The sequence below is a fragment of the Bos grunniens genome, chromosome 8 (genome assembly GCF_055505025.1).
Source record: "Bos grunniens cultivar Pamir isolate PY7600 chromosome 8, Bosgru_T2T1.0, whole genome shotgun sequence".
Taxonomy (NCBI): domain Eukaryota; kingdom Metazoa; phylum Chordata; class Mammalia; order Artiodactyla; family Bovidae; genus Bos; species Bos grunniens.
The window spans coordinates 96,173,689-96,189,716 of NC_141172.1; the positions used below are offsets into that span (position 1 = coordinate 96,173,689).

General features: G+C 38.8%; 1 long non-coding RNA gene across 2 annotated transcripts in view; it reads right to left on the minus strand.

Moving 5' to 3' along the window:
- LOC147367737 (uncharacterized) overlaps positions 1-1,286 on the minus strand; it is a 246,209-nt gene extending 244,923 nt beyond the window's left edge. For both annotated transcript variants that reach the window (XR_015132038.1, XR_015132036.1), the window contains exon 1: positions 1,185-1,286. This is a non-coding gene — a long non-coding RNA (uncharacterized LOC147367737). The remainder of the gene's footprint in view (positions 1-1,184) is intronic.
- Positions 1,287-16,028: the final 14,742 nt, after the last annotated feature.

Here is a 16,028-nt window from a genome sequence, read left to right on the forward strand (position 1 = left end):
CTCTGCAACCCCCTGGACTGCAATCCACCAAGCTCCCCTGTCCGTGAAATTTTCCAGGCAACAATACTGGAGTAGGTTGCCATTTCCTTCTCCAGGGGATCTTCCTGACCTAGGGATTGAACCTGAGTCTCCTGTGTCTCCTGCATTGGCAGGCGGATTCTTTACCACTGAGCCGCCTGGGAAGCCCCATTAATTATCATTAATAAACATTTTCTAAAGCAAAAAAGTTGCCTCACTAAATGTGAGCAAACCAATTCTACATGCTGAAAGGACAATGTTTTAAATGCTATTGAAAAGATTAAAGGTGGTACTTAGCTGGTGGTCCAATGGCTAAAACTCCACACTCCCAGTGCAGGGGCCTGGGTTCGACCTCTTGTCAGGAAACTAGATCTCGCGTGACTCAGCTGTAAGAGTGCCCATGCTGCAGCTACAGATCCCACACGCAGCAACAGAGACCTCTCATGCTGCAAACTAAGACCAGGTGCAGCCAAACAAATAAATTGTTTTTAAATTCTAACTTGGAAAAAAAGTTTAAAGGAGATTTACGATGTAAAGAATCCTTGAAAATCAGTAAGAAACCTTCACAAAGTAATACAGATACTAATTTTGAAAAAAAATTTACATATCATGATAGGCAAATATTTTAAAAACTAAGATTTCTTTTATCTATAAGATGGGCAAAGCTTAATTTCTTAATAAAAACATCCAAAGTTGGTACAAGTACAGAGAGACAAACATTCCTACACTGCTAGTGAGAACTTGAAATTTTCTGGAGAAATTAGCAGTGTTTCAAAACCCTCAGAAATCCTCTCTCCAGTACTTTATCCTAAGAGAATAACCAGAGTTTTGAAAAAACTAATTATTCAACAGTATTAGATTGCTAAAGTAAATTAGATTATTAATTTTCTGTTAAAGCAGCTACGTGGCATTGGGCGTTTCATACAGCGTTTCACATTTAAGCAAACAAGGTAAAGGTCTAGTAATAAGTCTGATGGCAAGACTTTTAGGGAACAAAGTTAGGGGCACAACTGAAATCCTCATACAGCTAAAAATTAAGATTACGCATCTTAACTATCATTGGGTTGCACCCTGAAAACCTACAAGGCCTGTTCTTGCCCAGTTTTAAGACCAAAGAAAGAGCTCAGAGTCAGCAAAAGAGACATCAGGGGTTTGGGGGTGCTTACAGGTCTGAAGCATTGTCCTAGAGCGACACTCGAGGGTCAGCGGCGGGCAGGGCAGAATATGGCGCCGGCTATTCTTCCCTGGGGGGTGTGGGGGGAGGCGTAGCCAGTTGTAGGGGAATTAATATTAGGTGGACTCAGTTACCAGGGAAACCAGCTGAAGGGCACGCCCCTCACAGCCCCTCTTGAAAAGGACAATCACTAGCAGGTCTGTGAAGTGAGTAGGGTGTAGGTAAAGCAGACACTGGTCTGGCAGGGGATGCACAAAGAGCAAGAGAGCAGTCATCCTTTTTTTGTTATTGCTGGTTTAAAATATTTATTTATTTGGCTGCGTTGGATCTTAATTGCCGTTGGAGAGATCTTTCCTTGCAGCGCAGGGACTCTGGGGCTCCAGAGCAATCACTGGCGTTCAGTTGTAGCGGTGCTCTGGCTTAGTTGCTCTGTGGCAGGTGGGATCTTGGTTCCCCATTGAAGGATCAAACTTGCATCCCCTGCATTGCAAGGCAGATTCTTAACCACTGGACCACCAGGGAAGTCCCTAAGAACAATCGTCTTGAGTGGCATGACCGTAGAACTAACAGCCTTCATTATCAAAAACAAAGCAAATTATAATAGTGTTGCTCTGTTTACTAAGGCCCCAAATCATGCTCTTTGGTTCTGAATTCCATTTCTTCACACCATATACAGTCTTTCGTTGTACATTTCCAATAAAAAGTAAGTTCGTCACTCTTTTAATGTGTTTTTGTTCAAAGCTTCTATAGATATTGCCATGACCCCATATTGTGCTATTTTATCTCTTGTCCATCACTTCAGTAGCCTTCTAATTGTTCTGTTTCCCTTGCCCCTCCATGGTGCAGCACCAGACACTCAGCACTCTTAAATACTCAGCCCTTAATACAGCCTCCATGTTCAAGTGTACAAGGTTGGTCACTCAACACCTCTATGAGCTTCCCCATCTCTAGCTCGAGTCTGGCGCCCTTCCTTCAGCTTCTCCAGCTGCTCCCAGTGCAGTGAATGGACTTCTCCCTGTCCTCCCCACCCACCATCATCTCCCTCCTCCTTACATTTTTTTTAATCTTTCATTTCAAATCTCACTTTGCTGTTGTTTTCTCCTCAAAGAAACCTTCCATGACCTCTCCAAATATTCCAGGCTCTCCTAACTTTTCTGTCAGGGCCCCTGCTGTCCCACCTTTGTGGGAATTCAGAAATTTGTCCCTCTCCAGATGATAGCTGGAAATAGCAGACAGAGCTCTGGCTGATGTTCGGGCCTCACTCACCCATTGGTCTGCAGCTTCCAGGTGAGGCCCAACCTGTCCTTATTTAACAAGTATCACAATTTTCACTTTTACTGGCCCAGTAAAGGTCACTTTTCATTTTACTGGCCCAGCCTCTTCTAGTCTACTCACTAGAATCTGTAAGTTTCAGAAGGTCAGTGATCTTGTCTGGATTTGCTTACCATCGTATCCCCATTGTCTCACACAGTGCCTAGCTCAGAACAACCACTTAATAAGTATTTACAAATCAATGAAGGGGTCTAATCTTCCTTTTTGTCGTTGTTATTATTCTCTCACCCTTTCCACTGCTGATAGTCCACACACAAAGACTACTTAAACCTACCAAGAAGACTCCAAAGTGACTTTTTACACCAAAATTACACTGGGAATAGGAGTCACTTAAGAGCCTCAAAGGGAGAAGGCAATGGCACCCCACTCCAGTACTCTTGCCTGGAGAATCCCATGACGGAGGAGCCTGGTAGGCTGCAGTCCATGGGGCCTCGAAGAGTGGGACGACTGAGCGACTTCCCTTTCAACGCATTGGAGAAGGAAATAGCAACCCACTCCAGTATCCTTGCCTGGAGAATCCCAGGGACGGGGGAGCCCGGTGGGCTGCCGTCTATGGGGTCGCACAGAGTCGGACACGACTGAAGCGACTTAGCAGCAGCAGCAGCAGCAGCAGCAAGAGCCTCAAAACAAACAAACAAACAAACAAAGGAAACCACCATTTCCACAAGAGATCCAGCACGTGCATTATCATTATTCAGTGTTTCATCATTTTTAACACATATTTAATTTGCATTGTTGTTTTCGTTCAGTTGCTCAGTAGTTGCACTCCCATGGGCTGCAGCACGCCAGGCTTCCCTGTCCTTCATCTATCTGCATTGTAAATGGTCAACGAAGAGAGAAATATTTAGAAAATGTAAGGATGAACTTGCCTGGTGGTCCAGTGGTTAGGATTTCAGGCTTCCACTACAGGGGCATGGTTTCAACCCCTGGTCGGGGAACTAAGATCTCTCATGCCCCGAGGCATGGCAAAAAAAAAAAAATTAAGGTTTCAGTCTAGTTTGGCAAATAATTTTAAAGCATTTCTGAACTAACAAAAAAGGGATGAGGAAGATGACAAGAGAAATGACTAGGTTAAAATCACACTGAGAAAGGGAAGAACCTAAAAAGTAAGATTTACCAATGACCAGTTGTACTTAAGATTGACTAGGGTTTGTAGAAGGCTCAAATCCAGTCCCCCTACACCCTTTTTTTTGGCCTCAAAACATGCAGGATCTTAGTTCCCTGACCAGGGATCAAACCCGTGTCCCCTGCACAAAGTCCTAAAACTGAAACTTTGTAACTGCTAGGGAATTCCCTGAAATCCAGTCTTAATCTTGGCAGATTGCAAAGAAATATCAGATTTCCCTGATTTGATAAGTATGAAAAAAACAACAACTGGATTTCAGCTTTAGACAAAGAATTAAAAGAAGACAACTACATGTCTATAATCTTTAGATTGACGTTTTATAATTTTCTAAAGAATTTCTCAGAAATGACACAATTATTAGTTAAGATAGGTGGAGAAAATACAAGGCAATGAACACACATCAATTTAGATAGAAAAGAAGAAAGAATGAGATTCCATGTCTTGGACTAATTGGATAAATGCAAAATCGGTATTATTGTCCTTTCCTCTTTTTCTCTTGATTTTCTAAACATAGCATATAGGTGAGTGAAAGTGTTTAGGAAGAGGGCCAGTTCACCATTGGAAGGGGAATTCTTAGTCCTTTTTACTTTGAAATCCAAATCCTACTGGAAATACAATACACCTGGGGGAAAATGGGATGCTTATAGAAAATATAATCAAAGTGGCAAGGAAAAAACCCCACTGTGTTGGCCAAAAGTCCTTTTCAGTTCAGTTCAGTCGCTCAGTTGTGTCCGACTCTTTTGCGACCCCATGAATCGCAGCATGCCAGGCCTCCCTGTCCATCACCAACTCCCGGAGTTCACTCAAACTCATGTCCATCAAGTCGGTGATGCCATCCAGCCATCTCATCCTCTGTCGTCCCCTTTTCCTCCTGCCCCCAATCCCTCCCAGCATCAGAGTCTTTTCCAATGAGTCAACTCTTCACATGAGGTGGCCAAAGTACTGGAGTTTCAGCTTCAGCATCATTCCTTCCAAAGAAATCCCAGGACTGATATCCTTCAGAATGGACTGGTTGGATCTCCTTGAAGTCCAAGGGACTCTCAAGAGTCTCCTCCAATACCACAGTTCAAAAGCATCAATTCTTCGGCGTTCAGCTTTCTTCACAGTCCAACTCTCACATCCATACATGACCGCTGGAAAAGCCATAGCCTTGACTAGATGGACCTTTGTTGGCAAAGTAATGTCTCTGCTTTTGAATATGCTATCTAGGTTGGTCACAACTTTCCTTCCAAGGAGTAAGCGTCTTTTAATTTCACGGCTGCAGTCACCACCTGCAGTGATTTTGGAGCCTTTTAGATAGGTGTTTATTGGGACTTCCCTGGTGGTCCAGTGGCTAAGAACCCAAGTCCCCAACGCACGGGGCCCAGGTTTAATCCCTGGTCAGTGAACTAGATCCCACATGCCACAACTAAGACTGAGAAGAGCCAAATAAATAAATATTTTTTAAAAAGATAGGTATATAAACTTATAAAATCAATTTCATTTAAATATTCTACATTCCCCAGTGAATGGAAAATGTAACAGGAAACTTTTAGAGATTAATAATGAGAATGAGAATCAAGTCTTTTGACTGATTAAATAAGTTACAGTCCATATTCTTTTTTTTTTCACATATTCTATACTTTCATCATCAACTAAGATCTTGTAGTATTTGATTGAAAGGGAAACAGGTGATCTTGTAGACGAACCTTCCCTGATCTCTAGCTGGCCTGTTAAATCATTCACAGTACATGGTTTGGGTGCCTGGTTTGTGCCCCCAAAACCGTGGTGGGCGCTGGGGATTCAGCAGGGAACAAATCAGAATCCCTGATCTCAAAGAACTCATGTTCTAGTTGGGAGAGGAGGGTAACGTACAAATGAAGCAATGTGGAATAGGCCAGATGGACAGTGTTTGTATGTGTGTGCTTGCAAGCACAGGTGTGTATTTGTGTGTGAAGTAGATGTGATAGTGAGGTGAGGGAAAGCATCTCAATAAGGGGACATTTGAATAGAGACTGTGGTGAAGAGAGTGTCCCTGAGGATACATGATTGCAGAAAATTCCAGGGAGAGGGAATAGTAAACACCAAGAATCAAGTAAGAGAAAGTAGGCCAGTGTGGTTGAAGCAGCCTGAGCAAGAAAGAGGGTAGTAAAAATACAGCTGAAAGGGTAGTGGAGACAAGGTCGGGTCAGACCCTAGAGTCTGAGATAATCCAATGCACTTCGGATTTTATTTTGTATGAGCTAGGATGCCTTAGCTCATACATTGTCACTAGATCTGACAATGTTTTAAAAGAGCCACTCAAGGGAATTCCCTGGTCGTCCCGTCCAGTGCTTTCACTGCAGGGGGCAGAGATTCCATCCCTTGTCACTGAACTAAGATCCCACAAATATACACTGAGTGCAAGATTATTCTTCAACAATATGTAATACATCTTTTGAGTAATAAAATATGGCTTGATTAATATAAGAAGGTATAACACTCTGCTCACATGTTTGTATCTAGAAATATCTGGAAAATCTTCAAGTTTCTGCTGTGTAGAAAATGACAGAAAATTACTGAAATACAAATACTATAAATAGCATTCTTTTCTTCTTTTCATTTTAAAATTTATTATTTCATTCCACCTAGTACCAAAAAAGATTTCATCCAGCTAAAATAAATGTTGTTGTTCAGTCGCTCAATTGTATCCAACTCTTTGCAACCCCATGGACTGCAGTATGCCAGGCTTCCCTGTGCTTCACTATCTCCCTGAGTTTGCTCAAATTCATGTCCATTGAGTTGGTGATGCTATCTAACCATCTCATCCTCTGCTGTCCCCCTCTCCTTTTGCCTTCAGTCTTTACTAGCATCAGGGTCTTTTTCAATGAATCAGCTCTTTGCATCAGGTGGCCAAAGCATTGGAGCTTCAGCTTCAGCATCAGTCCTTCCAATGAATATTCAGGGTTGATTTCCTTTATGGGTGACTGGTTTGATCTTCTTGCATTCCAAGGGACTCTCAAGAGCCTTTTCCAGCACCACAATTTGAAAGCATCAGTTCTTCGGTGTTCAGCCTTCTTTATGGTCCAACTAAAAAAATATTAATACTTTTTAATGTTTTTATGGTGCAGATGTCTATGTGAGTATCACTAAAGTGAAATTATTCATATATTTGTCCAGTGAACTACTACCATTGTCTCAAGGAGCTATATTTTCCCCCTGATAACCAATACGTCTTTATTAAATAGATGCTAGATACAAGTCTTAGTAATGTTTCTTTACTTTCTACAGGGAGCTTATCCCCACAGATATTCCTGTAATTGGCAACACAGACCATCTAAAGTTCCGGTTCTTATTCAAGAGCTCAGCTATTCCAAACAAACAAAACACTCGGTGGCAGAATTCCCTTCCAGTCCAGTGATTAGGCCTTGGTAGCCTCAGTGCTGTGGCCCCGGGTTCAATCCCACATACCGCAAGGCACAGCCAAAAAAGAAAAAAAAATCCCATAGTGGCAAGCAATGATATTAATAGGGGATTGACTGAAGCACAAGCAGTATATCCTGTTCTCTGGGTTGTCCTGGAGGAGGTCAGACCGTGAGAAACATGTCCATGTAGGGACATTACTTTTGCTTTTCTAGAACTACTGTCAACTAATCTAGATTTGGCGTTGTCCCACCAGCCTATTCAGAGGCTGCAGATGAATCCACAGATGCAATGGTTCTCTTAAGTGTTTTGAAAATAAAAACAAAAGCTTGTTTTGCCTTTATCTGTTCAACGTCATGTCACTAATCATGTGTCTTACCTGTATGCACCTTTCCTAGACACAGGAGCCTATACCAGGCATGTCTGTATGCTATCTGAACATATATAACCATCTGTTTCTCATACTAAGTAGGTCAGATACTAACTTAGCTACGTGACTGCATCTCTGATTGAACAATAATAATAAAGGAGGATTGATTAATGAATCTATTCCAATGTGGAAGAGGTCATTAATAGCACAGTTCAAAACTCCTCCTTTGCCTTGGTCTTTTGAAGAGCCACAAAAACATTGGGCTTTGTGGATTGAGGATTCTGTAAAGCTGGGAGAGATACTTAATAAAATGGGAAACAATATCAAGACTAAAAAAATGTTAGGCAGTCTGAAATGCTAAGCCAATTTAAAAGATTGTATTTAATAAAAATAATAATATAGTCTCAATTTAAGAATTAAGAACTTGGTCTCCCAAGTAAAATGGAAGAGAAAATCAAGATATATGAAACAGACTAATATTTGTTTAAAAAAAAAACAGTGAGGTAGGACTCCTTGGTGGTCCAGTGGTTAGGACACTGGGCTTCAAATGCAGGGGATATGGGATCGATCCCTGGTGGGGGAACTGAAAAAAAAAATGAGGGGGCTCTGAGTGGTATTATGTTGACTTAATATAAGTAAATAACATGACTGTAATCAAAAGCTAGAGCCACTCGTGCAAATATTAATGGAAGCTGACATTTAAATGAAAGTCAGTCAAACCTCCCCTGTACTACTATAGCATTAACTTCTTGTTTTAGTTCAAAACCATGTCTCTTAAGGACAGCATCAGGTACACATCTGGAAAAAGAAAACTGAGATTGTGGAGCTCTGGAAATATAGCACCAGATGAAAGAACTGAGGCTAGCCAATGCGAAACAACAAAAATTTCAGCCAGAGGTAGAGGGTTTTTTGAAAGGGGTGGAGGATGGATTTTTTTTTTTTTTCCAGACTATTGAGAACTCTCTGGTAGAAAAGCAGGTGACATTCTGCACACCTCCAAGGAGAAAAAGCAAGAGTATAAACTATTTGAGGGTGGAAACCATGTTCTCAATATTGTTGTATTCGTGGTAAGTCCAGTTACATTGGAGGTGTTTTCTGATGCTCACTGAGGTATGGAACTGATGCTCCAAAAAGGCAGATGCCTGCGCTGTATAGGAAACACCTGTGCAAGACATGAAGCAACAGTCTTTCAATATATTGAGTTTCATATCATCAGAAAGGTGAGTTCAGATTAAGAACACAGGCTCTGGGATGAGGCTGACGTGAGTTTGAATTTTAGCCCTGTGAATTAGCTGTGTGACCTCAGAAAATTACTTAACCTCTCAGAGTCTTGGTTTCTGCCCATAAATCATGAATAGTGGTAACTAGTTTTCGGTTTTGTTGTGATGCTTAAGTTGAGAAAATCTATGTGAAAAGTCAGGCAGTGTCAGCAACAGTAGTAAACATTTAATAAATCATAATTATTATGTTGGCAGAAACTATTTTACAGTCTTCCAAGAATGTCGTGGAAGGGATTCTTGCATTGGATGGAAAGTTGAATAAATTATGTCTTGGTCTTGCTCAATTCAGAGATTCTCTAGTTCTGTGATTTCTCAGCACGATTCTTCTTCTTTTAATATTTATTTTTTTAGCTTTGCCAGGTCTTAGTTACAGCACTCAGGATGTGGGACTTTGAGTTGCAGCATGTGAACTCTCAGCTGTGGCATATGGGATCTAGTTCTCTGACCAAGGATCGATCCTGGGCCCCCTGCATTGGGAGCGCAGAGTCTTAGCAACTGAACTGCCAGGGAAATCCTACTATTCTTTATTATATCCTTAGCATTTTACAAATGTCTCTAGAATTGCACTCATCTCACTAAACTTAAAGCACTAAATTAAAGCTAACCTCAAGCTCCTCAATAGAAAAAGCTATCTCTTGTTCATCTTCATCCAACCATCTCATCCTCTGTCATTCCCTTCTCCTCCTGCCTTCAATCTTTCTCAGCATCAGGGTCTTTTCCAATGACTTAACTCTAACCTCCAGAGAAGGCAATGGCACCCCACTCCAGTACACTTGCCTGGAAAATCCCATGGATGGAGGAGCCTGGTGGGATGCAGTCCATGGGGTCGCTAGGAGTCGGACACGACTGAGGGACTTCACTTTCTCTTTTCACTTTCATGCTTTGGAGAAGGAAATGGCAACCCACTCCAGTGTTCTTGCCTGGAGAATCCCAGGGACGGGGGAGCCTGGTGTGCTGCCGTCTCTGGGGTCGCACAGAGTCGGACATGACTGAAGTGACAGCATAGCATAGCATGCTGCTGCTGCTGCTGCTAAGTCGCTTCAGTCGTGTCCGACTCTGTGCGACCCCATAGACAGAAGCCCATAACTCTAACCTCAGCCATTTAAGAAACCAAACACGTACTTGTTGAGCACCCACCATGAACCAGGTGTTTTTCATATGTAGTCTCATTTAATCTGTTCATGCAGTTATGACAGAAATATTATTTTACCTACTTTGTAAATAAAGAAGGTGAGTCTCCGAGAACTTAAAAATATTCAAGTCACACGACTATGAGGTGATAAATATGGGATTTGAACCGCTGTCTGTTTAATCCAAATAATTAGCTGTCCCTTTTTAAATATTTTTAATTGCAAAGGCAACATGATACATGCTTATTTTGAAAAATTGGAGCAGTTAGAAATGCACAGACTACAATATTAAAGCCCCCTTATAGATAATTTTCCCCAACCCCATGCATTATATTAATATTAATATCCTCCAATCTTAAGAAATCATTTGTGAAGGCATCCTATTAGATACTATTGAATGCATCTGAATACTTACATGATATAATATATAAACATAAAATTTGTAAGAAATATAATATTAAATTTATAATAAATACAGTATAGTATATATAATTATTATATTGATAATTATATATAATAATAAATATAGTATAATATAATATTAAAATGTAGTTTAAAAAATATATATGGTAATTTTTTTCATTTCATGATATATCTTGAAGATCTTGCCATGTCAATACAAATAGATCCATCTAAATTGTAATGGACACATAAAAATTTGTTAATAGCATAAATTTACATGCTATAATTTATGAAATAGTTCTACTATTGTTGGATATTTAAGTAGCTTCAGATTTTCTTCTATTAGAAACAATACTACAATAAATAATTTTATGCACAAATGTAAATATTTCTATAAGTTGGATCCTTAGAAGTATAGTTTTGGGGTCAGAAAGCAATGAATATTTTAAATTTTTAAAAGTATTTTTTAACTTGTTTTTTAGCCATGGAACAAGCGTGATTCTAGTTCCCTAACCAAAGATCATACCCCCGTGGAGTCCCGACTACCAGACCATCAGGGAAGTCCTGAATATTTTTGATTTTGACAAACCTAAACCTTGTATTTCCACATCAACACTAAATAGTATCAATTTTCAAAAAATATTGATGATCTGATGAATGATTTCATTCACTTTATATTATTTCATATTTTATTACATTATTTTATTTATATTATTTTATCATCATATTTTACCATTATTATAACTTTCACTTCCACAATTATTAGAGACAAGATTTCTTCCTAATACATATTTTGCCCTTTTTGAAGGCCTCCTGGGCTTGATGATCCCCTATATTCAATTAGAAATTGTAGACTGTCTTTTTCTTATTGAATAAGAATAATAATATTTACCCTCTGTTATATATGTGGTAAATGTCTTCTCCAGGTCTATCATCTGGCTTTTAACTTTCTTCACCTATAAAATTTATTATGTAGATTAATTGGTCAATCTAGGTCATTTTAGAACATCTTTTCACACCCAAGATTATAAACATATTTCTCAATGACTTCAGTATGCTACAGTTTTGTTTTTCTGTCCTTATAATTTTAATCCATCTGGAATTTATTTTTGTACATGGTGTGAGAAAGGAATATAATTATTTCTTCCCAAGTGGAGACATTTTTCCAAAATTAAATCTAAAATAATCAGTTATTTCCAACTGACTTGAAATAGTAAATTCATTATCCACTAGTCTTCGTGTGTACATAGGTGGTTTTGAGTTTGTATTCTTCACTGTGCTCCATTCTTACTTTGTCACTTATATTCTATTCTCGTGCCAGTACCACACTGTCTTCGTCACTGTATCTGTGTAATTGTTTTGATATATGATGAGGAGTTCGGCTTCATACCGTCCTTATTTTTTTTAATTTTCCCCTTATAAATAAACTTTAGAATCAGTTATCCAATTAAAAAAGAAAAGGTCATTTTGATTTGGACCACTACTAATTTGTAGATTATTATATAGAGAATAAAATTTTACCATATTAAGGATTTTCATATGAGAGCATGATGTGTCTCCATGTTTTCCAAGTCTTATAAAGTATTTCAGTAAAATTTCTTTATATCATCACACAGGTTTTACATATTTCATTGCTTATTTATTTTAGAAATGTTATGAATTTTAAAAGTGATTCAGTTATACCTATATATATATGTTCTTTTTTCATACTCTTTTTTATTATGATTTATCACAGGATATTGAATATTTTCCCCCATGCTATACAGTAGGACCTTGTTGTTTATCCATTCTATATATAATAGTTTTCATTTGCTAATCCTAAATTCCCAATCTGTCCCGTTATGATTTTCATACAAGTGGTTGGGATTATCTATTCTTATCATATTTTCTACTTGGAGAAGGAAATGGCAACCCACTCCAGTGTTCTTGCCTGGAGACTCCCAGGGACGGGGGAGCCTGGTGGGCTGCCGTCTATGGGGTCGCACAGAGTCAGACACGACTGAAGCGACTTAGCAGCAGCATAGTGACATTCTGTGGGAGTCATCTACCAAGTAGTTCTCTGATTTCTTGTCCGTTGCTAACAAAATCCTAATTTTATTTGAGGTCAGCAATGGACCCATTCCCAGAGGATGAATCATCCACCTTTGGTCTAAGCCAGTCATGGCAATCTAAATGATTGTGACTTCTGCTACTTGCTCACATTTCCTGGCATACTTGCTACCAAGGCTGGCCATATTACCTAGCATTATGCAAATTATGATACTTATTCCTCCTTGACCAAAGTAAAACCCCTTTGCTTCTACCCTCCTGTCTTCCTACTCTCACTGCCAATGAGTAGGCATGACACCTGACTGGGATAGCCATAACATGACCATGAGGCCACAAACACGAAGAAGAAAGGCAACAACTTGAGATGATGGGCAGAAAGATACAAACTGCCTAGGCTCTTGAAGACGCTACGGGGCCACCGAACACACCAGTCAACCGCCTTCTTCCACATTCCCTTTTCAGTTCTAGTGGTTGTGTAGTTGCTAAGTCATGTCTGACTCTTTCGTAAGCAAAGGTTAAACCTCAAGTAATTCAGCATCCTCTAACTGAAGCTGAATGCAACCAAACCTATTTAAATATTACTGGAACATGGGGAAATTATTGATTTTTGTGTGTTTCCCTTGTCTTCAGTGTTCTTACAAAATTCTGAGTTCTATTCATTTTTAAGAGGTTTGTTTGAGAGTTTCTAATTTGCTTTTGCAAATAATGGCAGTTTGGCCCCAATATTTATGATACTTATTCTTACAATTCTTGAATTATTTCGAAGGTTGAGACTTTACTGAAATGTTGAGTTGTGTCTATGGATAATAGATATTTTCCTTTTCAGTTCCTGACCTTAATGGGAATGCTTCTCATACTCCAGTAATAAGATATTACTATTATTTTTGAAAAATATCCTGATAATTTTTAAAAATATACTTCAAGTCATGGGGCACTAAAATTTCAATTTTTTTTAAATCAGAAATAGGCATTAAATTTTATCAACGACTTGTTTGATATCTATCATGTTACTATGTTTATCACATAGTAATTCTACTGTGTACAGTTAATGTCATGAACTATAGATATCCTGGTTTTGAACATCCTTGCTTTCTGGGGATAACCTTATTTATTTTCATTCATACACTGTTGGATTTTTACATAAAATATTTCATAGTGACTTTTGTATCTATATTTACAGGTCACATTCTTATAAAGTTTGATGTATTTGGTTTTCTTTGTTGGATGGTGGGATGACAGAATAACAACATAAAGAATGAGCATAAACTGTTTCAATAGCATAGGGCTTCTATTTAAAAGTCTCTGTATTAAAAAAAAAATTTCTGTGAATATCTATTACTTTACAATAAGAGTTTAAAAATAAATACATAAATACATGCATATATTTATAAAGAGGAATTATCAGTTTCTATAATGTATACTAGAATTTACCTAGTACCTTCTGGTGTGGTAGAGAAGGCAATGGCACCCCACTCCAGTACTCTTGCCTGGAAAATCCCATGGACGGAGGAGCCTGGTGGGCTGCAGTCCATGGGGTCGCTAAGAGTCGGACACGACTGAGCGACTTCACTTTCGCTTTTCACTTTCATGCATTGGAGAAGGAAATGGCAACCCACTCCAGTGTTCTTGCCTGGAGAATCCCAGGGATGGGGGAGCCTGGTGTGCTGCCGTCTATGGGGTCGCACAGAGTCGGACACGACTGAAGCGACTTAGCAGCAGCAGGAGAAGGCAATAGCACCCCACTCCAGTACTCTTGCCTGGAAAATCTCATGGACAGAGGAGCCTGATAAGCTGCAGTCCATGGGGTCCCTGAGGGTCGGATACGATTGAGCGACTGCACTTTCACTTTTCACTTTCATGCATTGGAGAAGGAAATGGCAACCCACTCCAGTGTTCTTGCCTGGAGAATCCCAGGGACGGGGGAGCCTGGTGGGCTGCTGTCTATGGGGTCACACAGAGTCCAGCATGACTGAAGTGACTTAGCAGCAGCAGCGGGTAGTATCACACAAGCCTCAATATTTAGTATTCTCTCTATTGTTCATATTTAAATGGTTTATGTTTCAGTTTGGTGTTCTCTTTGACTAAAGGTTATTATGAAGTTTCCTACTACATAGTTTGTGTTTGGTGATGTGTCCATCCTTTGGCAGTTGTTTATAGTTTTATTGCACTCTGATATATGTGTTCTGCCTGCAATAGTTTTTTTTGGCTACACCAGTTTGTGAGATATTAGTTCCCCAACCAAGGATGGAACCCAGGCCTCTGGCCGTGGAAGTGTAGAGTCCTAACCACTGGGAAACCAAGCAATTCCTGATTTCAATATTTATTGAGTTTTTAGAGCTTTTATTTTTGTGGCTGAACGAATAGCCAATTTTTGTAAATGTTCCATGAGTATTAGAAAAAGAGTATCAGGCACATTGTTCCATACATATATCTATGATGAATTTTAATGATTTTGTTACTCATTTCTTCTATATCCTTTCATATTTGGGGGCCACTTGTTGAGGCATGTCAAAGATCTACAATTATTGTTATAGTTTTGTAAACTTTTTGGTGGATATAACAGACTGCATATATTTTAAAGTTATATTATTAGATACAAAAATGTTAATTATTCCTTTTATCAAATAAAATGTTTTTTTATTCTGATGTTTTTGGTCTTGAATTTTATTTTGTCTGTTATCATATTTTCTCCTGCTTTCTTTATGGTGATACTTACCTGATTTCTGATTACTATCTTTTATCTTCAAAAATTTCTGGTCATTTCATTTATGACCTATTTAAATAGCTGTTTACCCTTTCTATTTCTAGGACTATCATGTTGTTTAATATCTAAAAACTGACAGATTCTGTGAACTTCAAATTTCAAAAAGGATATAGAAGAATTATATAACCCATTTAATAAATTTGATTAAAGTTCATGGCTACTTTGATTTATTGGTATGAGAGTTTCTATATCTTAATAGAGTAATTTCATCCATTAAGATTTATTCTAAAAATTGACATGAGTATATTAACCAAACAGTTTTATTTCTGACATCTTATTCTTATTCTGACATTGTATTTGTGTTTTCTCTTTTAATTTCTTCTTGTTTGTTTACATCTTTTTTCTTTTACTGCATTGATTGTGGCTCAGACGGTAAAGCGTCTGCCCGCAGTGCGGGAGACCCAGGTTCAATCCCTGGGTTAGGAAGATCCCCTGGAGAAGGAACTGGCAACACACTCCAGTACTCTTGCCTGGGAAATTCCATGGACTGAGTGGCTTCTCAGAGCCTGGTAGGCTACAGTCCATGGGGTCACAAAGAGTTGGACATGACTGAGCGACTTCACTTTACTTTTACTTTACTTTACCTTTTATCTTCAAAAATTTCTGGTCATTTACTTTTATTTATGACCTATTTAAATAGCTGTAACCATTTCTATTTCTAGAACTATCATGTTGTTTAACATCTAAAAACTGACAGATTCTGTGAACTTCAGATTTCAAAAAGGATATAGAAGAATTATACAACCCATTTAATAAATTTGATTAAAGTTCATGGCTACTTTGATTTATTGGTATGAGAGTTTCTATATCTTAATGGCATCCGGTCCCACCACTTCATGGGAAATAGATGGGGAAACGGTGGAAACAGTGTCAGACTTTATTTTTCTGGGCTTCAAAATCACTACAGATGGTGACTGCAGCCATGAAATTAAAAGACACTTACTCCTTGGAAGGCAAGTTATGACCAACCTAGATAGCATATTCAAAAGCAGAGACATTACT